Source organism: Polypterus senegalus, chromosome 13, assembly GCF_016835505.1.
Source record: "Polypterus senegalus isolate Bchr_013 chromosome 13, ASM1683550v1, whole genome shotgun sequence".
NCBI lineage: Eukaryota > Metazoa > Chordata > Cladistia > Polypteriformes > Polypteridae > Polypterus > Polypterus senegalus.
The window spans coordinates 87,124,704-87,143,602 of NC_053166.1; the positions used below are offsets into that span (position 1 = coordinate 87,124,704).

Below are 18,899 nucleotides of genomic sequence, written 5' to 3' on the forward strand. Positions count from 1 at the left end.
CCACACTGTGCTCCGGTTTCCTTCCAAAGATATGCAGATTTGGGGATTTGGTGCCGCTAAAATGACGCTAGTGTATGTGTGAGCTTGTATTCACCTTGCGATGAGCGGAGGCCTCGTCAAGGGACTGTTTCTCACTTGTGCCCAATGCTTGCTGGAATGGACACATCCCTGGATTGATGGATTTAATCAATAAACATCCTTTTCAGAGATATTGCGGTAAGGTGACATCAGAATTTAATAGGTGTTCTAGGCAATTCACAACACAGAGAAGCCGAACCTGTTCTCTATCTCGCACTGCCACCTGCTGGATTCCTCCAGATTTACATAAAGTACGCGCGCAAGTATGAACACTACAACGCTTGCGTAGCAGGAGCGTCCGCTGCAGCATGCGTCGCGTTGCGTGAAGTATAAGGGCTCATTTATACTTCACGCTCAGAACGCGTACGTGTCCACATCATGGCTGCCACGCGTTCCCAGCGTTCATTTCATGCGTCCTCTGAGCAGGTCCTCAGAAATTAACGCGACGCGTGCGCGAGTTGCAGTACCAGCAAAAAGTCGGGGCAGTGTGCTAAAAGTCGGAACGTGACGTCAGAGTCTCTGTTTACTATCTACATGTGACAGCAAGCCTCTATGGAGATCCTTCGGGGATCGATGTGCGCGCTTTGCTGTTTGTTGAATGGTTCAAAGTGTTGAAGCAAAATGCAGACATACAGATGCATTCGTGGTGCTTTTATATTCAAGCGTCGCATATTCCCGATCGTAATGACACGATACATTTTAAAAGTCTCACATACCATCTTTTGTGTCGTCTTTTTTATTTTTTTTATTTTTGCAACTTAAACAACAGCAACATAATGTATAGCGTTATATTTGAACCACTGAGAAAAAAATAAAGGACACGGTGAAAACGTGTATTTTGTGATTAAAGTGGAAATTTCGGCTTTAATCTCGAATTGTCCACTTTAACCTCGTAGTTTACTTTATCATTAAAGCAGACCGTCGTAAACGTCATCCGAGTTTTTGATCGCTACAAGCTTCTTGGACCTGACAGCTGCGGCAAGCAGCAAAAGATCACCACACAGAACAAATTAAATGTATGATATTCCAACTCTCTGCACATTTAGAATCTTTAGATTCATACTTGATATCACTTTCATGATGAAATGCATTAAAGTGCGTATGTTACATTTTACATATAATTTCATTTAAATAATGAATACTGTTAATAATTACACACATGGGGGTAACACGGTGGCGGAGCAATAGCACTGCTGTCTCGCAGGGAGTTACGTTGCTGGTATATCCTGCTTGTATTCCACACTGTGCTCCGGTTTCCTTTCAAAGATAAGCAGATTTGGGGATTTGGTGCCGCTAAAATGACGCTAGTGTACGTGTGCTTGTATTCACCTTGCGATGAGCGGAGACCTCGTCCAGGGATTGTTTCTCAGTCGTGCCCAATGCTTGTTGGAATGGACACATCCCTGGATTGATGGATTTAATCAATAAACATCCTTTTCACAGATATTGCGGTAAGGTGTTATCGGAATTTAATAGGTGTTTTAGGCAATTCACAACACAGAGAAGCCAAACATGTTCTCGCCGTGATAATATCTCACATTGCCACCTGGTGGACTCCTCCAGATTTACGTAAAGTACGCGCGCAAGTATAAACACTCCAACGCTTGCGTAGCAGGAGCGTCCGCTGCAGCATGCGTCGCGTCGCGTGAAGTATAAATGAGCCCTAACTCCGGCCTATGGAGACCAGGGTTCACATTCCATGTCCTCCATTCATGGAGTTTGCATGTTCGTCCTATCTGCGTGGGGTGCTCCAATTTCCTCCCACAGTCCAAAGATATGCAAGTCAGATGGTTTGGGGTCTGTGTGTGTGTGTGTATACGTACCCTGTGATAGACTGGCGCCCCGTCCAGGGTTTGCTCTTGCTTTGCACCCCAAACTGGCTGGGATAGGCTCCAGCACCCCTCACGACCATGGGCAGGACAAAATGTGTTAGAAAATGAGCGACTGACTGACCATTATAGCTGTTACTCTCTGATTAGTGTGTTAAAACAAAGTGACATTAGCAAAAAAACATTATTTTGTAACATATTGTTTTCCTCTGTTCTTCCTGACAGCACATGAGCAGGTTATAACTGATGGGAGCTATGTACAAACTGTGATTGCATTCACTACACTATTGGCATGCAGACTTATTTTGTTAAACTGGAAGAATCCTAACTCTCCTCTTCTAAGTCAGTGGGAAACTGATGTTTGATACTATTTGAAATTGGAAAAAATCGAATTCTCAGTTAGAGGATCGGTACAGAATTTTTTCAAAACCTGGCAGGATCTAATCAATAATATTTTAGAATAAGCTCTTAAAGCACCGAGGAAGCAATTCTTTCCGCATTTCTTTTTCTTCTCCATTCATCTCTATTGCCCTTTTAAACTAACCAATTTAGGTATGTTTACAAGCTTTAAGTTTTACTCCGTTGGCCATGCTCTCTTTCTTAGGGGTGGGGGTTAATTTGTTTTCATCCTATTTTTTTTGTAAAAATTTAGCTATTTGTATAGAATGATTAGAATAAAATAAATAAAAAAAAAAAAAAAAAAAAGAAAAGAAGCGACTGACTGACCATTATAACTGTTACTCTCGGATTAGTGTGTTAGAACAAAATGACATTAGCAGAAAGTATTGTTATTTTGTAATGCATTGTTTTCCTCTGTTCTTTCTGACACCACATGAGCGGGTTATAACTGGAGCGGGTTATTTCTCCACCAGTAACCTAGTTATTTGACCATGCAAAACCTTAAGTGGGTTACACTTAAGGATTCTGTAGTCTGTGCATCTCTGCTGTCCTCTCTTCATTTGTACATGTGTATGCTTTGCACATGCTTTCAGCAGCCACAAGTAGAAGCATCCACAAAGATACATATTATTTGAGGGAAATGCTCAGATGATCACATTTTTCCTTCTTCTGGCTGAAATAATCACACAAAATTTCAGCAATCACTACATTTATGGTAGTGGTTCTGAAAATAGGGATCTGTGCCAGCAACTGAAAGGTCGCTGGTTCAAATCCCTTAAACACCACAAGTGACTCTACTCCACTGGGCCCTTGAGCAAGGCCATTAACCTGCAATTGCTTCAGCGTGGGTATGACATTAATCTACATCCAGCCCTGCAAGCAGGTCATACAATTTACAGGAAAACTTTGGGGTTGGTAGCAGGATTGGCCCTCCAGCCACTGCAAAAACCTCACACTGTTCCAGTTGTGGTGCTGAGGTATCAGGTATCCAGGTGGTTCGTTATGTGGTGGGTGCAGCAATGCGCTATCAGCATATGCTCCCAATCTCTACGTTTATGTTGATGTGTAGCTGATCTTAGCATTGTATGTTCAGCTGAATTTTGGGAGTAGTGTAGGGCTAACACATTAAATTAATGTGCATTAAGTCGTCCAATTACTTTTTAAAGTAACAAGTAACCTCATGTAATACTTAAGTAAAATAAAGTAAAATTACCTGCATTATTACCCCAGACTCACTGGGTTTAAGGCAAAAAGCAGAAGTACAGTATAGGTATGCTGGTCCTTTGCAGCGCTCAATTGCACAGTCAAGCAGAGAACAGTGTGGTGTGTGCAATCCAGTAACAGAAACATATTAATGAAGTGGCAATTAAGTTTTAATCCTGCATCTTTCAAATGATATATTGAAACATTGTTATTGGATGAATTCAGAGGCCAATGTTCATGGAGGAAATCATCAGTGGCTCAAGTCGAGGATGTAAAAAGTTGATGAATATTATTTGAATCACAGCACATAAAGGACTAAATCCTTATAAAATTTCGCTCGTGTCCGTCCAAGCTCAATATAAACAATGGTTGCCACAGCTATTATATCCCTCCACAAAAACAGCGAGAAATCAGTGTTCCTGGCAGAGTTTTAGTCTTAGGCTTATCTTCAAGTCTTCAGTTCTTCAATGTGAACAATTATCGACTATGGCATTTGACTCTTTATTTGGTGCATACTTTCTTACTGACCCAAACTGCATTTTGACACTACCATTTTATACCTCCTGTTTCCTTCACTTCAAGGTAAGCATCCCAAAAAAATGAAAAGGCACATACAGCCTAGCTGCGACCAACAGAAATGTCTCGCCGACCTACATACTCGCACCAACACACAGAATCATTATAAATTAGCCGTGCCCCGTGGCTCTGCCTGCGTACTAGTGAAAAAGGACAGTGAGGAGGGCCCTGCCCAGCTCCCCACTCCTGATGTCATGCATCCCCCTCCCCTCGGCCTGCAGTCTCTGTCTCAAACTAGTGGAAATATATCGCTCCTGCAAGAAAACTATGATTCTTTGTGTGATGAGAAAAATTGCAAAATTAACCGGAATGATCAAGCAAATTATCAGAAAAAAAAAAACCCTGATCTAAATCCATTAAGTAGTTCTCTCGTGAAAAGTGGGCAGACCTACAGACACACGTTGGATTTTATGTATATGTGTGTGTGCATGTATGTATGTACAAGCACATAAAGCTAGATGTGCCAGACTGACTGACAAGAGGTTCTTAGATATTTTCAGATAACCCAAGAAAAGAAACTTTTTAATAATGAAACAATTTCATAGTCCTGAGGTCTTTAAAAACCTAACATCACCAAAAAAAAAATATTTGTGAAAAAAAGAATAAACAGCACTTCAAATTTGCTTTGCATTTAATAGTTGGAAAGATCTAAAGTGGTTACAGAATAACACAAATGGTGTTCTCATTGTTTAAGTCTCACCTACAGTATATTCTTTTTTTGATCTTATTTATGTTTTGTATCTATACTAATAAAAGGCAAAGCCCTCACTCACTCACTCACTCACTCACTCACTCACTGACTCATCACTAATTTTCCAACTTCCCGTGTAGGTAGAAGGCTGAAATTTGGCAGGCTCATTCCTTACAGCTTACTTACAAAAGTTGGGCAGGTTTCATTTCGAAATTCTACGCCTAATGGTCATAACTGGAAGGTATTTTTCTCCATTAACTGTAATAGAGTTGAGCTGGAAAGACGTGGGGGGGCGGAGTTTTGTGTGACATCATCACGCCTCCCACGTAATCACGTGAACTGACTGTCAACGCAGTGCGTAGAAAACCAGGAAGACCTCCAAAAAGCGCTTAAGAAAACATGCATTATATAATTGAGAAGGCAGCGAAACAATAAGAAGCGAGCGAGTCACGTATACTACCATATTCATGAGTACTGCTAACTCGGAAAGAAAGCACGGTGTAAACTTAAAGTTTAAATTAAGTTCATAGACAGGCTACCGCTGGCGTTTCACATGCCCACAGGTAATGCGGGATACAAGTTTAATGAGAGGACGCAGGATATAAATGAGAGTTTTGATCACTTTGTAACTAAGTTAAAATTGTAGGTGAAGGGGTGTGCTTATGCAAATTCCGAGACTGTGTTTGTGGGGGATTGACAGTTAAAGGCGGGTGGGGGAGTCACGTCATCATCTCCCCTCCCATTCATCTCATTTCGCTCTGAGCTGAGCTCTGGCTAACGCGTCTTCGAAGCAACCGTCAGACTGCCACCAAATACTCACAGAAAAATCCACAAGTTAATACACACGCTGTCTCTAGAGTTTCTCCACACTGAATCCTCCAGGCACTACTTACAAAAGGTCACATTGACAATCGTGTTACGTTATTTTTAAAATCTTTCCTTTTCTTAGCACAAGCACAGCTGAGAAGCTTGATGCATGTGCTCCATAACGCTAAAAATAATGCATTTAATCACACTTTGCATTACAAGCAAAGGGAGCTTTTGTCAATGCATGATTTCCTGGTACACGATTACTTTGATCAGCGCATCCCGATTCATTTTACCCTCGCACCACCTTAGTTTGAGAAGAAGTATGAAAAATATGAGGTTAACACAGAAAAACAGATCACCAATTCAAGCTTTATGAATAATCGATTCACCATCAATAATTGTTTTGGTAAAGCCATCCTCCTTCCATTTTATAATTTTTCCGCCACTAGCCATGATTAAATGAGCGGTAAAAAGTAAGAGCAAAGCGAGGGTGACTTATTTAGGCAGGCATATATATGACAGCAACACTCATGACAATGTCAATCATGTTACGTTATTATTAAAATGTTTCCTTTTCTTTTCATTACTTCTTTAACACACTACTTCTCCGCTGCGGTAGCGGGTATTATATATATATATATATATATATATATATATATATATATATATATATATATATATATATATATATATATATATATATATATATATATATGAATGACCTCAAAGAGCGCGAGACTTTTGATATCATGAATGTGTCTGCAAAAACTGGGGTCTCCTGCCCTGCAAAAGTCGAGCAGCCAGCGCGTGTGCATAGCTGTGCAGGCCTTTGAGACACTGACTGCGCTTCTGCCTTAAGTCAAAGTGAGCACTTTTCATTTTTTTCATCCTCCCCCTGCGCTATAGCCCAGACAAGTGCAAACACGGGACCCCTTTTCTACACCACGGCAAAATAATATTAAGGCGATTCACACTTTCTTTTGCACGTGTACGATTATGAGGTCCTCAGTTCGGATTATGAAGACACGCACAGGAGTGGAGGACTGACAGTGCCATCACAGCCGATTAATGGCGGGGCGTCTCACCAGTCTACACAAGACCCACGCGACTGTCCCCAAAAGGCGATCATAACGTCAGCGAACACATCTCTCTATACTATATAAAAGAAAAAGGCAACTTTCCTTTCTATACACCTTTTTTCCTTTTATCCCAAACCAAAGCCTTTCTCTCTTAACACTGCAGAGGACACAAAACTAATTTTCTTTAAATGCCGGTAAGGCACATTACCAGAGGCACAAATTTGAATGTTCACATAGAAAATGTAATTTCAATGTACCTGTACTTCTTAAAGCGTTAATGTTTTACTGTTTAATAACTTATAGACTATAATTTATTATTTTTCCCTTGCACTCAGTGACCAAAGCTATATACACACATATAGACACATACAAACATACACACAAGTATATGTATGTGTATATATATATATACACACACACATATATAATTTGTGTGTGTATATATGATGTAGATAGGTATGTATGTGTATATATGTATATGTATATATATGTATATGTATATATATATATATATATATATGTATATATATATATATGTATATATATATATATATATATATATATATATATATATATATATATATATATATATATATATATATATATATATATATATATATATATATATATATATATATATATATATATATATATATATATATATATATATATATATATATGTGTGTGTGTGTGTGTGTGTGTGTGTGTGTGTATGTATGTATGTATGTATGTATGTGTGTGTGTGTGTGTGTGTGTGTATATGACAGCAGCAATCCAAGCTGTAAGAAAACAGTAAAAGGAGGCGTGTCAGGCGTCGTGGTACATTTTCTGATGCAGCTACCGAAAACAACTTTGTGGCGCTGCCGCCAAATACACAAAACAATTACTTTGACAATCATGTTACATTATTTTTAAAATGTTTCCTTTTCTTTTCATAACTTCTTTAACACATAACATCGCTAAGCCGGGTATTTTATATATATATATATATATATATATATATATATATATATATATATATATATATATATATATATATATCACAGCGACACTCATAACAGTGACAAAACAATTACATTGACAACCATGTTAATTTTTAAAATTTTTCCTTTTCTTTTTCGTACCTTCTTTAACACACTACTTCTCCGCTGCGAAGCGCGGGTATTCTGCTAGTACTAAATATAACCAATAAAATAACAAAACATAATTTTGTTAAAAAAATAATTAAGCAGCACATGACATGAACAATGTTTTATAATTAAAAAAATGTGTTTTAATGAAAAATCACCATGGGTTCAGAAGAGGGAGGTCATGTTTAATCAACATGCCTTAATTCTATGAGGAAGCAACAAAAGTAAATGATCTAAAGTGAAGCATATGACTATCTGCACTTTCAGAAAGCATTTTGTAATATGCCACATGAGAGGTTGGACATCAAACTAAAAGAAGTGGAAGTTCTGGGTGGTGTTTGTAGATGAAAGAATTGGCCCAGACACAGGAAGCAGAGGTCTAGTGCAAAGAACCCTAACAGAACCCTAACCCTAACTAGGCTGATGTTAACAGGTGTCCCTCAAGGGTCAGTGCTTTAGCTGCTAGTTTTAATATACAGGTAAAATCTCTTTACAACGAATCTGGAGGGAATTAAAAAAATTTTGTTATACTGAAAAATTTGTTATAATGGAATTTTGTTTAGATTATAGTATTTTATTTTTTTATGAACATAAAATTAAACATACCTGTATTTACTTCTTTAAATAGTCTGTTACTTTTGTCTGTAAAAAACGTTTAGTTACTAACGTTAGCACTGCATTTTCTACTTGTTTCAAGGCATCATAAATGTCATCATTTGCCACGTCTGAATAGATCAGAAAATTTCTGACGTGCTTGAAAGTTTCACCAGCACTTCTCCTTGGTAACTATAGCTATATCTTCTTTTCATCACTATCACTCGCTCCTGGAGCTTTAACGTTGGTCACACTATTCAAAGTTTCTTGATCAGTCATCTCAATCGTGACAAGTACCTGGTCATCAGTGGTGACAAGGTCATTGAAATTGAGCTCTGCAGGGATTCCAGATGACTTCCATGCAATGTTAGCCCACAGCTCATGAACTGGTGGGTCTTCCACAGGATCTTCCTCGTCTTCACCGCCATCTGGGTTGAAAGCCAGCTTAATTATGCTACTTTTTTTCCCAGCTCTTCACAATAATGTCCTTTGTGACACACAACCAGACACTAGCAATCATTTCTATGGCTTCCTTCACATTAACTTCAGGCTCACTTTTTTCGCAAGCAATGCTGGCTAGCATTTTACGCAAAAGCGTCTTCGTGTAATGTACTTTCACATTTCAAATGATGCCTAAATCCAGAGGTTGAAGAACAGCTGTGCAGTTTGGTGTTAGGTACTCTATGCGTACATTTTCTAAGCGAGGAATGACATTGAGGGCTAGACAGTTGTCAATGAGCAGCAGGATTTTCCGATTCTTCTTTTTCATGTCCTTGTCAACCTGTTTAAGCCATTCTCCGAAGTCTGGGGTAGTCATCCAAGCGAGCTTGTTGGCTTTATATTCACACGGGAGAAACATCACATTTTTAAAACAATGAGGCTTTGCCGACTTCCCAATGATAAGTGGCCGAAACTTTTCTGTCCCCAAGGAATTACAACAAAAGAGAGTCATAAGCCTTTGCTTCGATTTTTTGCCTCCGCGACAAGGAATCATACCTGGCATCCAAAGTGCATTGTGGTAGCAGCTTACAGAATATCTGTCTCGTCAACATTAAAAACATCGTCAGGACTGTAGAGAGCGATCAATTTTTTAACTTCACTGGATCTCCATTCATTTACTGTCTCGAGTGGAACTGCCGACTGTACAACACAGATTTCTTTTGCTGTGATTTCGAAAGCGAATCAGCCATCCCCAAACTTGCAGTAAAGTCTACATACCCCAAGGCAGTAGCCATTTATTTTGCTTTCTCCTAGATGAGTGGGCCAGTAATCAGAATGTTTCTCGCACAAGCATCTTGCAACCACATAAAAACTCCTCTTTCAACATCTTCAAACGCTGCAGATTATATACGTTTGTGCTGAGGCCCAAGGTTTCCTTCCTGAGATTTCTCCTTGATTTTTGTGCAGTGCTTCAAGAAGGCTGAGAGTGTTGACAGTGAAATTCCAAATTTGCTGGCAACTTCTTTTTTCTTTAAACCGGAATCAAGAACCGCAAACATCTCAAGCTTTTTTTCAAAGGTGAACTGCTGTCACTTTTTCGAGTCTGACATTTTTTATTGAGGGCAATCGAAAAGCACAACAGAACGGTGCTAAACTTTAACGCAACTTTAAACAGCGAAGGAAACTCTGAGGAACTTTTACAATGTTTCTCGTCAGGATCTTTCTACGGAAGTGAGCTGCAAACGCAGAACAGCTTGGAGCCTGTCAGAACTGCTCAGAACAGGTCTAACTGCATTTCTTAAAGAAAAAAACTTCATAAAGTAAGCAACTCTTTTGGTATTCCAAGGCTTTTTGGGCACTTCGTTGTCCACCCGGGGGAGTAAATGCGAACATTAATTTTATTTTAATTTTTTTTCATTTTTATTACTATTTAATTTAATATTGTTTCTTTGTATCAGTATACTGCTGCTGGATTATGTGAATTTCCACTTGGGATTAATAAAGTATCTATCTATCTATCTATCTATCTAATGAAAGTATCTGCTGAATGTATTTTGTAGTAACGAGATTTCTATAGACTAGTGTCATATGGGGAAACTGTCAGGACCATAAAAAAATACTTTGTTGTAATGAAAATTTCATTGTAAAGATATTCGTTGTAATGGGATTTTACTTTTATATAAATGATTTGGATAGGAATGCTAGTAATAAGATGGTCAAGTGTGCAGATAATACCAAAATAGGTGGATTGCCAGATAATCTACTGCAGAATCCACTGAATGATTACAGCAGGACTTGGACATCATACAGCCTTGGGCAGATTTGTGTCAGATGAAATTTAAAGCAGGTAAATGTAAAGTATTACGTGTACAAAATAAAAATGTTAGGTTTGAATACATAATGGGAGGACTGAAAATTGAAAGTACACCTTATAAGAAGGATTTAGGAGTCATAGTGGACTCAACACTATCAACTGCAAGACAGTGATCAGAAGCCATTAAGAAGATTGACAGAATGTTAGGTTATATAGCAGGATATGTAGAGTACAAGTCCAAGAAGTTTATGCTCAGGCTTTATAATGCACTTGTGACATAGCAAAAAGGACATAGCCGTACTAAAAGTCCAAAGAAGAGTGAAATGGCTGATTCTAGGACTATAGGGGATGAATTATAAGGAAAGATTAAAACAGCTGAGCCTTTTCAGTTTAAGAAAAAGAAGATTATGAGGTGACATGATTGAAGTGTTTAAAATTATGAAGGAACATCAAGTTCATCAAGAACACAGGGACACAGTTGGAAACCTGTTAAGGGTAAATTTCACGCAAACAATGGGAAGTTTTTCTTTACAAAGAGAACCATAGAAACATGGAATAAACTTACCAAGTAGAGTGGATGCCTCACAGTTACGAGACCCGGGTTCGCGTCCCAGGTCCTCCCTGCGTGGAGTTTGCATGTTCTCTCATTGTCTGCGTGGGTTTCCTCTCGGTACTCCGGTTTCCTCCCACAGTCCAAAGACATGCAGGTTAGCTGCATTGGCGATTCTAAATTGTCCCTAGTGTGTGCATGTTGTGTGTGTGTGCGCGTGCACCTGCTCGGGGTTTGTTTCCTGACTTGCGCCCTGTGTTGGCTAGAATTGGCTCCAGCAGACCCCGTGACCCTGTAGTAAGGATATAGTGGGTTGGATAATGGATGGATGGATGGAAGTAGAGTGGAATACCTTAGGACTTTAGGGATCTTTCAAAACTAGACTTGATCACCATCCATCATACCAGTGCTGAAGAAATCATCAGTGACATGCTTGAATGACTACCGACCAGTTGCACTCACACCAATCATCATGAAGTGCTTTGAAAGGTTAGTCATGTCATGCATAAAGACTAATCTACCTGCCTCCCTTGACCCTCTTCAGTTTGCATACCGCTCAAACAGGTCAACTGAGGATGCCATATGCTCTGCCCTTCACCTCTCCCTGACACATCTGGATAAAAAACTGAGTAGGTTGGGCCTGAACACCACCCTCTGCAATTGGATCCTGGACTTCTTGACAGAGAGGCCCCAGTTAGTTTGGATGGGCTGCAACATTTCCAGCATCATCACAATGAGCACTGGAGCGTCACAGGGCTGCATGCTTATTCCACTGCTCTTCACCCTGCGGACTCACAACTGCACAGCCACGCACAACACCAATCACATCATCAAGTTTGTGGATGATATGACGGTGCTGGGACTGATAAGCAGGGATGATGAACCAGCATACAGAGATGAGGTGGAATGGCTGTCTGCATGGTGTGAAGACAACAATCTCTCTCTCAGTGTCGACAAGACAAAAGAGATAATCGTGGACTTCAGAAAATCACATCTTACCGACATCCCACTCAGCATCAACGGTTTAGATGTGGAGACTGTTAGGAGTACCAAGTTCCTCAGTGTGCACATAACTGAGGAACTTACGTGGACGCATAACACCTCATCACTAGTCAAGAAAGCCCAGCACAGACTACACTTCCTGAGGAGGTTGAAGCAAGCAAGTTTTCCCCCTTCCATTCTCACCATGTTCTACAGAGGCACCATTGAGAGTGTTCTGACCAGCTGCATAACTGTCTGGTATGGCAACTGCAGCATATCCAACTGCAAGTGTCTGCAAAGGATAGTAGAGACAGCAGAGAATATTAGGGTGCCTCTCCCTTGACTACAGGACATATTTACAAACACAGTGTCCACAAGGCCTGCAGCATTGTGCAGGACCCCTTACACCCCGCACATGGACTTTTCATAATTCTGCCATCCAAGAGAAGATACTGCAGCATCTCAGTCAGATCTGCCAGGTTGCAGGATAGTTTTTACCCCCAAGCTGTCAGACTCCTTAATACAATGCTGCCACCTGGGATCTTCCACATTGCCTCAACCACCTCTAAAAACAGAACTTTTATACATGCAAGCCACTTTCCTGCAAAGACTAGTGTGCATGTAGAAAAGAACTGAAAATCTCACACTGACCTTTAAGTATTTTGACATTCTTGATATGCTTCTGCTGTGAAACATTCTGACCTGTCATTGTTTACACATGTCTTAACACTAGAATTACCAGAGCCTACGAAAAAACTTGTAAATCCATCCCACCTTAAATCGCTTCTTAAATCCCTTCACACCTCTCCGCCAGCATCCTTTGTCCTCTAAATGTGCTGATAAAGAGAAGCTAGAAGCAGCCGGATATTCCATCCCCCCACCAATTTAGGACGTGCACGAACTTCTCCCAGCTGATGCCTTGATTGAAGTGAAGTTTTAGAGTGGAAATAATAGATCGTTATTTGGAACACACGCATTTCATGTCTGTTCCGTTTCTACAGTAATCTGTGTAAACACATTCATGGTGCAATAGAATCAGCTGCCGACTGGGAATCAAAAGGTTGCAAATTCGAACCTGCACCACTCCGTTTTGAGAAGTAAACTCCTCTTAGTCTTACTATTTTAGAATAAAAGCATACATTTGATTTTAGTCTGTAACAGCCGGTGTAATTTATTATCCTTGTAAAGGTTAGCTTTGTTTTTTTTTTTTAAAATCACTTTTCATTCTCTCAGTCGCGTTCAGAATCAATCCATACAACCCAATTTGACACGGCTGTTTTCACCTTATTCTACTACGTATTTAAAAATACACTCACATTGTTTTTTGATCAGTCTGTTGTCACAAATCCATCGAAGTCCTCACCTTCTGTATCTGAATTGAACAGATGGGCAAGTTCGCCATCAAACATGCTGGGTTCCCTCTCGTCTTTGTCGTAGTCAGTCTCGTTGCCGGGTGGCTGTTCAGCAATGATTCCAGCTTTCGCGTAAGCTCGGACAACAGTCGAAGCAGACACCTTAAACCAGGCATCCACAATCCATTCATATATGGTGGCGTAACTCAACCGGCGCTGCCTCCCAGTCTTAGTAAAGGTGTGTTCGCCGTCTCTCATCCATCGCTCCCATGACGCTCGCAACTTCACTTTGAACGCCCTGTTTACACCGATGTCCAGCGGTTGGAGTTCTTTTGTTAATCCTCCCGGAATGATGTCAAGCTCCGTATTCATTTGCTTCACTTGTTTTTTCACAGTAGCGGTGATATGGGCACACATGGAGTCGCAGATCAACAAAGACGGTGATGCATGGAAAAACCCGCCCGGTCTCTTCACATACACCTCTCTCAGCCACTCTCTCATTTTCTCCTCGTCCATCCAGCCCTTTGGATTGGCCTTAATGATGACTCCGGCTGGAAACTTTTCTTTTGACAGCGTCTTCTTCTTAAAAATGACCATAGGTGGTAGTTTCTGTCCATTACCGTGGCAACCAAGAACAACAGTGAAAGCCGACTTCTCATGCCCTGTGGTGCGTATGGATACCGTACTGGTCCCCTTTTTCTCCACAGTATGGTTCACGGGGATGTCAAAAGTGAGAGGAACCTTGTCCATGTTGGTGATGTGGTTGGGCTGGATTTTTTTGTTGGTAATCTTGTTGCTGCAGTAGGTTTGGAAGATGGTCAGCTTTTCTTTGTAATCCGCTGGCAGTTGCTGCGCCATGTGCGTGGATGGCGAGATGGCGCCTTTTCATAAAACGAAAGCACCAAGACGGACCTCCTTGAAAGTGTTCGAGCTTCATGTCTTGTGCTATCATTATTGCCTTCAGTCGAATGGTGACTGTAGAGACGCGTCTCCCGACTGCTCTTTGTTCAAGAATCCATTGTTCAAGTTGGTCTTCCAACTCTGGTCACCTCGCCTTGTTCCCGCGGAAGCTCTGTTTTGTCTTTTTAACTTGCCTCAATTCATTCTCCTGCTTCCTCCACTTCCGAACCATAGATTCATTGATTTTGAATTCTCTCGCTGCTGCTCTATTCCCATTTACAACCGCGTAACTGATAGCCTGTAGTTTGAATTGTGCAGCGTAAGCATGTCTCTTCTCTGATGCCATTTTCTGGGTCCTCAGCCAAACAAAAGTTGTTTCGCAGCGCACCAGTAGTACAATATACCTACCTGCCGTAGGTGTGGCGGAGGTAAGCGTACATCTGTACGTTGCTTTACGTAATGTTCTGCAATTGGTTTATCGCTGCCAGCGTACGTAGTGTACGTATTACTATGTCCCTATGTCGGCAGGAAATGGTCTGACAGTCAATCAAGCAGAGCACTTACTAAAATGCACAACAACATTTTTACAGATTATGGAACTCAGTGCACACATCAGGCGCACCGAATTTAAAGGCGCACCGTGGATTTTTGAGAAAATTATAGGCTTTTAAGTGCGCCTTATAGTGCGCAAAATACGGTACTTGTATATGGTTGAGATGAAGATAAAGTTCGCTTTGACTTGATGTAATTTTAGAAGAATTAATCGTACAGAACTAGGGCCTCATGTATAAACGGTGTGTACGCACATAAATGTTGCGTACGAACGTTTCCACATTCAAATCACGATGTATAAAACCTAAACTTGACGTAAAGCCACACACATTTCCATAGTACCTCGTACTCTGTCGTACGCAAGTTCTCCGCTCGGTTTTGCAGACTTGTGGCACCCAGCGTCAAAGCAATGCTACTGTTCCTGTGTGGTTTATCTTTCTTTTTCAGATCCTCATCCCTGACGCGGCTTTATAAATACACTGAAATTAACCGCATATTGTTTATTAGTTTAATGCATCTGATTAAAATTAACCTGTAACAATATAATGGCCCACAGAATGGTCAAACTATTCTAAATGCCATAGCTGCTTCAGCGTTGTTACTCTTACTGCACCTTCTTCTTCTTCTTTCAGCTGCTCCCGTTAGGGGTTGCCCCAGCAGATCATCTATTTCCATATTACTCTCACTGCACCACTCGGAGCAGCTGATCGGAAAGAGAATTATCGGTATACAGCATCAAGCACACGCTGCCTCGGCCATGCTTTCTATTTGAACTGCTTCTCACATGGCAAACGCTTCAAAACCTTTACTGTACGTACCTCGCAGTTCAGAAACAGTTTCATCTCAAGAGCTCTAAACGCAATCAATCACTCCATCAACTGCTCCTTGTAGAACTAATTGTACTTATAAGTACAATTACCTCACTGTAAACTTCTGATACAGTTATACTATTGCACAACCTGTGCCATTTTATAAAGCGCGTATTTACATATGACGATATCATTTTTTAAGATGAAATGCAGCAAAATATGTTTATTATAATATACAGATAAAACTAACTTTATTTAAATAATCTATATTGTTAATAAATAAAGGACATGGTGTCGCTACACTAGCAAGGATCTGGCGCTCCGTTCATGGATTGTTCCTGCCTCACACTGTATGCTTCACTGGGACTGGCGTGAAGGATTGAAATATCTTCATAGTACATGTTTATTCTATGTTCCTTAAAAGTATTGAAGAATGATTCAAGAATCGGTGTTATAAGCTTACAGATGGCTTAACGTCTATTACAGAGCTGATTGTGTGGTGATTGGGTATTTAGAGAAAGAAAAGGAAGGACAGGAATTGGAGGTTAGTACGTTTGAAAGAGACAGTACTGCTGCAATAAATTAATTTTATCGAAGGTCGCGCACAATCACTGCGCCAACGTGTTCCCATGTTTAATAACATGCTTTAACTCCTATCATCATGAAAATGATATCATGTATACACCTCAGTATTTTAGTTATTCAGAGAGTTGTAATGTCATGAATATAATGGATTCCGTGTCCTGTCGGAGGTAGAAAAAGCCTGTTTAAGAAGCATGTAGTGATTCACATACATACAGCACATAGAAGATCAAATACAAAACAAAGCATTTAACGTACTACTTTAGTTAGGAGGGTTTAGGTTTAGTAGGGATTTGAGAAACTAGTAAATTAAACGATTTTAAGATTAAGTTTATGATGTTCTACTTTAATGACAAAATAAACTACATGATTAAAGTGGAAATTTCAAGATTAAAGTTGACATTTCGTACTTTTTCCCCCACTGTGTGCCTTTCTCTTTTCCCCTGTAACCTAATAAACTTTTGTATGACACTCAGACGGTGGGCTACGACTCGTCTTTTCACGGCTACTTAGATATGTGACTTTTTTATTTTTTATTTATTTTGGGCACTGTGCAAATTTGTGAACTTGAGCTTTTGAGTTTCTCCGACACGCTATGTCACTCAATCAGCTTTCTTTTCTTGTTTATACCACTGTTTAAACCAACAAATAGTACGTTTGTCCTTGCCTCCACTTGGTATTCGCCGAAATTGTTCTATTTTTCCTCGTGGTTTTGCCATTGTCTTTTCACAGAACGCTGATCTTAAGGGCTATTTATATTATATATTATTTTACATATTCAAAGAGGTGTAATTCTGGGAGGAGTTGGGATGTGGAAGTTTGCGTATGCACAGATTCCTGCATCTGGATTTTTCTGTGCATACGCACATTCCCGATTTTGTGCTTACGCCATGTTATAGTGCAAGTTCTACGCACGGCTTTATACGTGAGACCCCTGGTGAGTTTTGTTCCCTGGATGGCTTGTTCTTGTCTAGATTGTTCTAATTGTTTACTACTATAAAATGATATCTTAGGACGAAACAATTGTCATATAAAGGAGAGTGTGCCAACACTGGCAATTATAGGCAAGTAAAACTGGCATCACTTTTTCAGTGATTTTCAGGTTTAGCTTTCCTTTATATAACTGAAGAGAATTGTCAACAGAGGAGAAATGTGCCCGTATACAGCAGTCGTATACTGAGACATCCCCAATGACTCAGTCGTAGCACTCAGAGATAAGCCACAACAAAATCAAACAGGTTTGATTCACTTTAGTCACAGGGTGGACCCCTGTGTGCACGAGTGTGAACAACCAATGAGCACTTAGCCAGAAATACAACACATACAATACAGGGCTCCAGACAGAAAAAAAAATTTGGGAGCCATTGGCTCCTAAACCCAAAATATTTAGGAGCCAAATGCTTTTTTGGGAGCTATAATCACTACCGAATGCCAAATGTGAAATAAACAAATAATATTTAACTTGCATTGTTTATTTGTTTCTTCAGTCTACCTCACACTGCCTTTCCTTTCTCCTATCTGAGCTATTTGACCTGCCTACTAGTGTCCTCTGCAAGGTCGTATAGATAATAATAACAGAAGAATAAATGACACATAAATGTGAACAGTGCAAATGTTTACTAATAAGTAATACTTCGAGTCCAGAGTCTTATACACAACATGTGTAAGGAACACTACAAATACAAACACTGAAAATGTCTTACACATAATAACACAAGAATTAACACAATAACAAACATTATAAACAATCATTTCTGAAATTATATTTGTACACTCATTGCAAAATTATTAAGAAATTAATTACTCTTCAAGTTCATTGTCACTAACCATTACAATGTCAGCATCATTAGGCCAGCCAGTATACTTTGGTCAGCGCTTTTTTTTTTGCTGGCTAACAACCAGCGCTTTACACTGGGCTCTGGGTCAAAAAGTTCAAGTGTAGGGCCCTCTGTACTGATCCTTACCAAGTCTTCCAGTGTTTCTACACTTAGGGAGTTCAGCAGTTTTGATTTTATTCTGTTTTGTGCTGAAAATCCTTGCTCGCACTGATCTGCAAATATCGGAAGCACCAGCATTATTTTGACTAAGTGAAGCAGATTTTTAAAATCTATACAGAACGGCTCCTTGCTCAGCATCACTGTCCATAGGTCAACGTAAGTCTTATTCATAAACTGACCCTTCACTAATATTTCAACATTAGCCATTCCTTCTGCACAGCTGTGACATCACAGCATTGTTTGATAAGAGCTCCCTGTACAATTTAACAAGTGCATCTATCTCACACTTGCCACAGCTATCAATGTCCTCTGGCCATGCATCATGACAAAACACTGAAAATGACCTGATGATTTCTGATTCCTTTGAATGTCAGTGCTATGTAACACTTGACATCATGCTTGCAAACCTGATCTCCAATTCTTTAACAGTAATGATAGCTGGTTTTTCAATTGTGGCCTTTAGATCACTTCTGAATGTGGCCTGATTCTGGGGGCCTTTCAATTTAACATTTTGGAAGGTTAGGACTGTGTGG

At 39.9% G+C, this 18,899-nt stretch overlaps 1 protein-coding gene across 4 annotated transcripts in view; it reads right to left on the minus strand.

Moving 5' to 3' along the window:
* Positions 1–18,899, minus strand: part of b4galt3 (UDP-Gal:betaGlcNAc beta 1,4- galactosyltransferase, polypeptide 3) — an 86,471-nt gene that overhangs the window by 56,026 nt on the left and 11,546 nt on the right. Inside the window, exon 1 of one of the 4 annotated variants that reach the window (XM_039775414.1) lies at positions 8,402–10,033. The exons of the other annotated variants lie outside the window; for them this stretch is intronic. The gene's annotated coding sequence lies outside the window, so the exon portion shown is untranslated. Of the gene's footprint in view, positions 1–8,401; positions 10,034–18,899 lie in introns of those variants that run through there. 4 annotated transcript variants of the gene reach the window in all.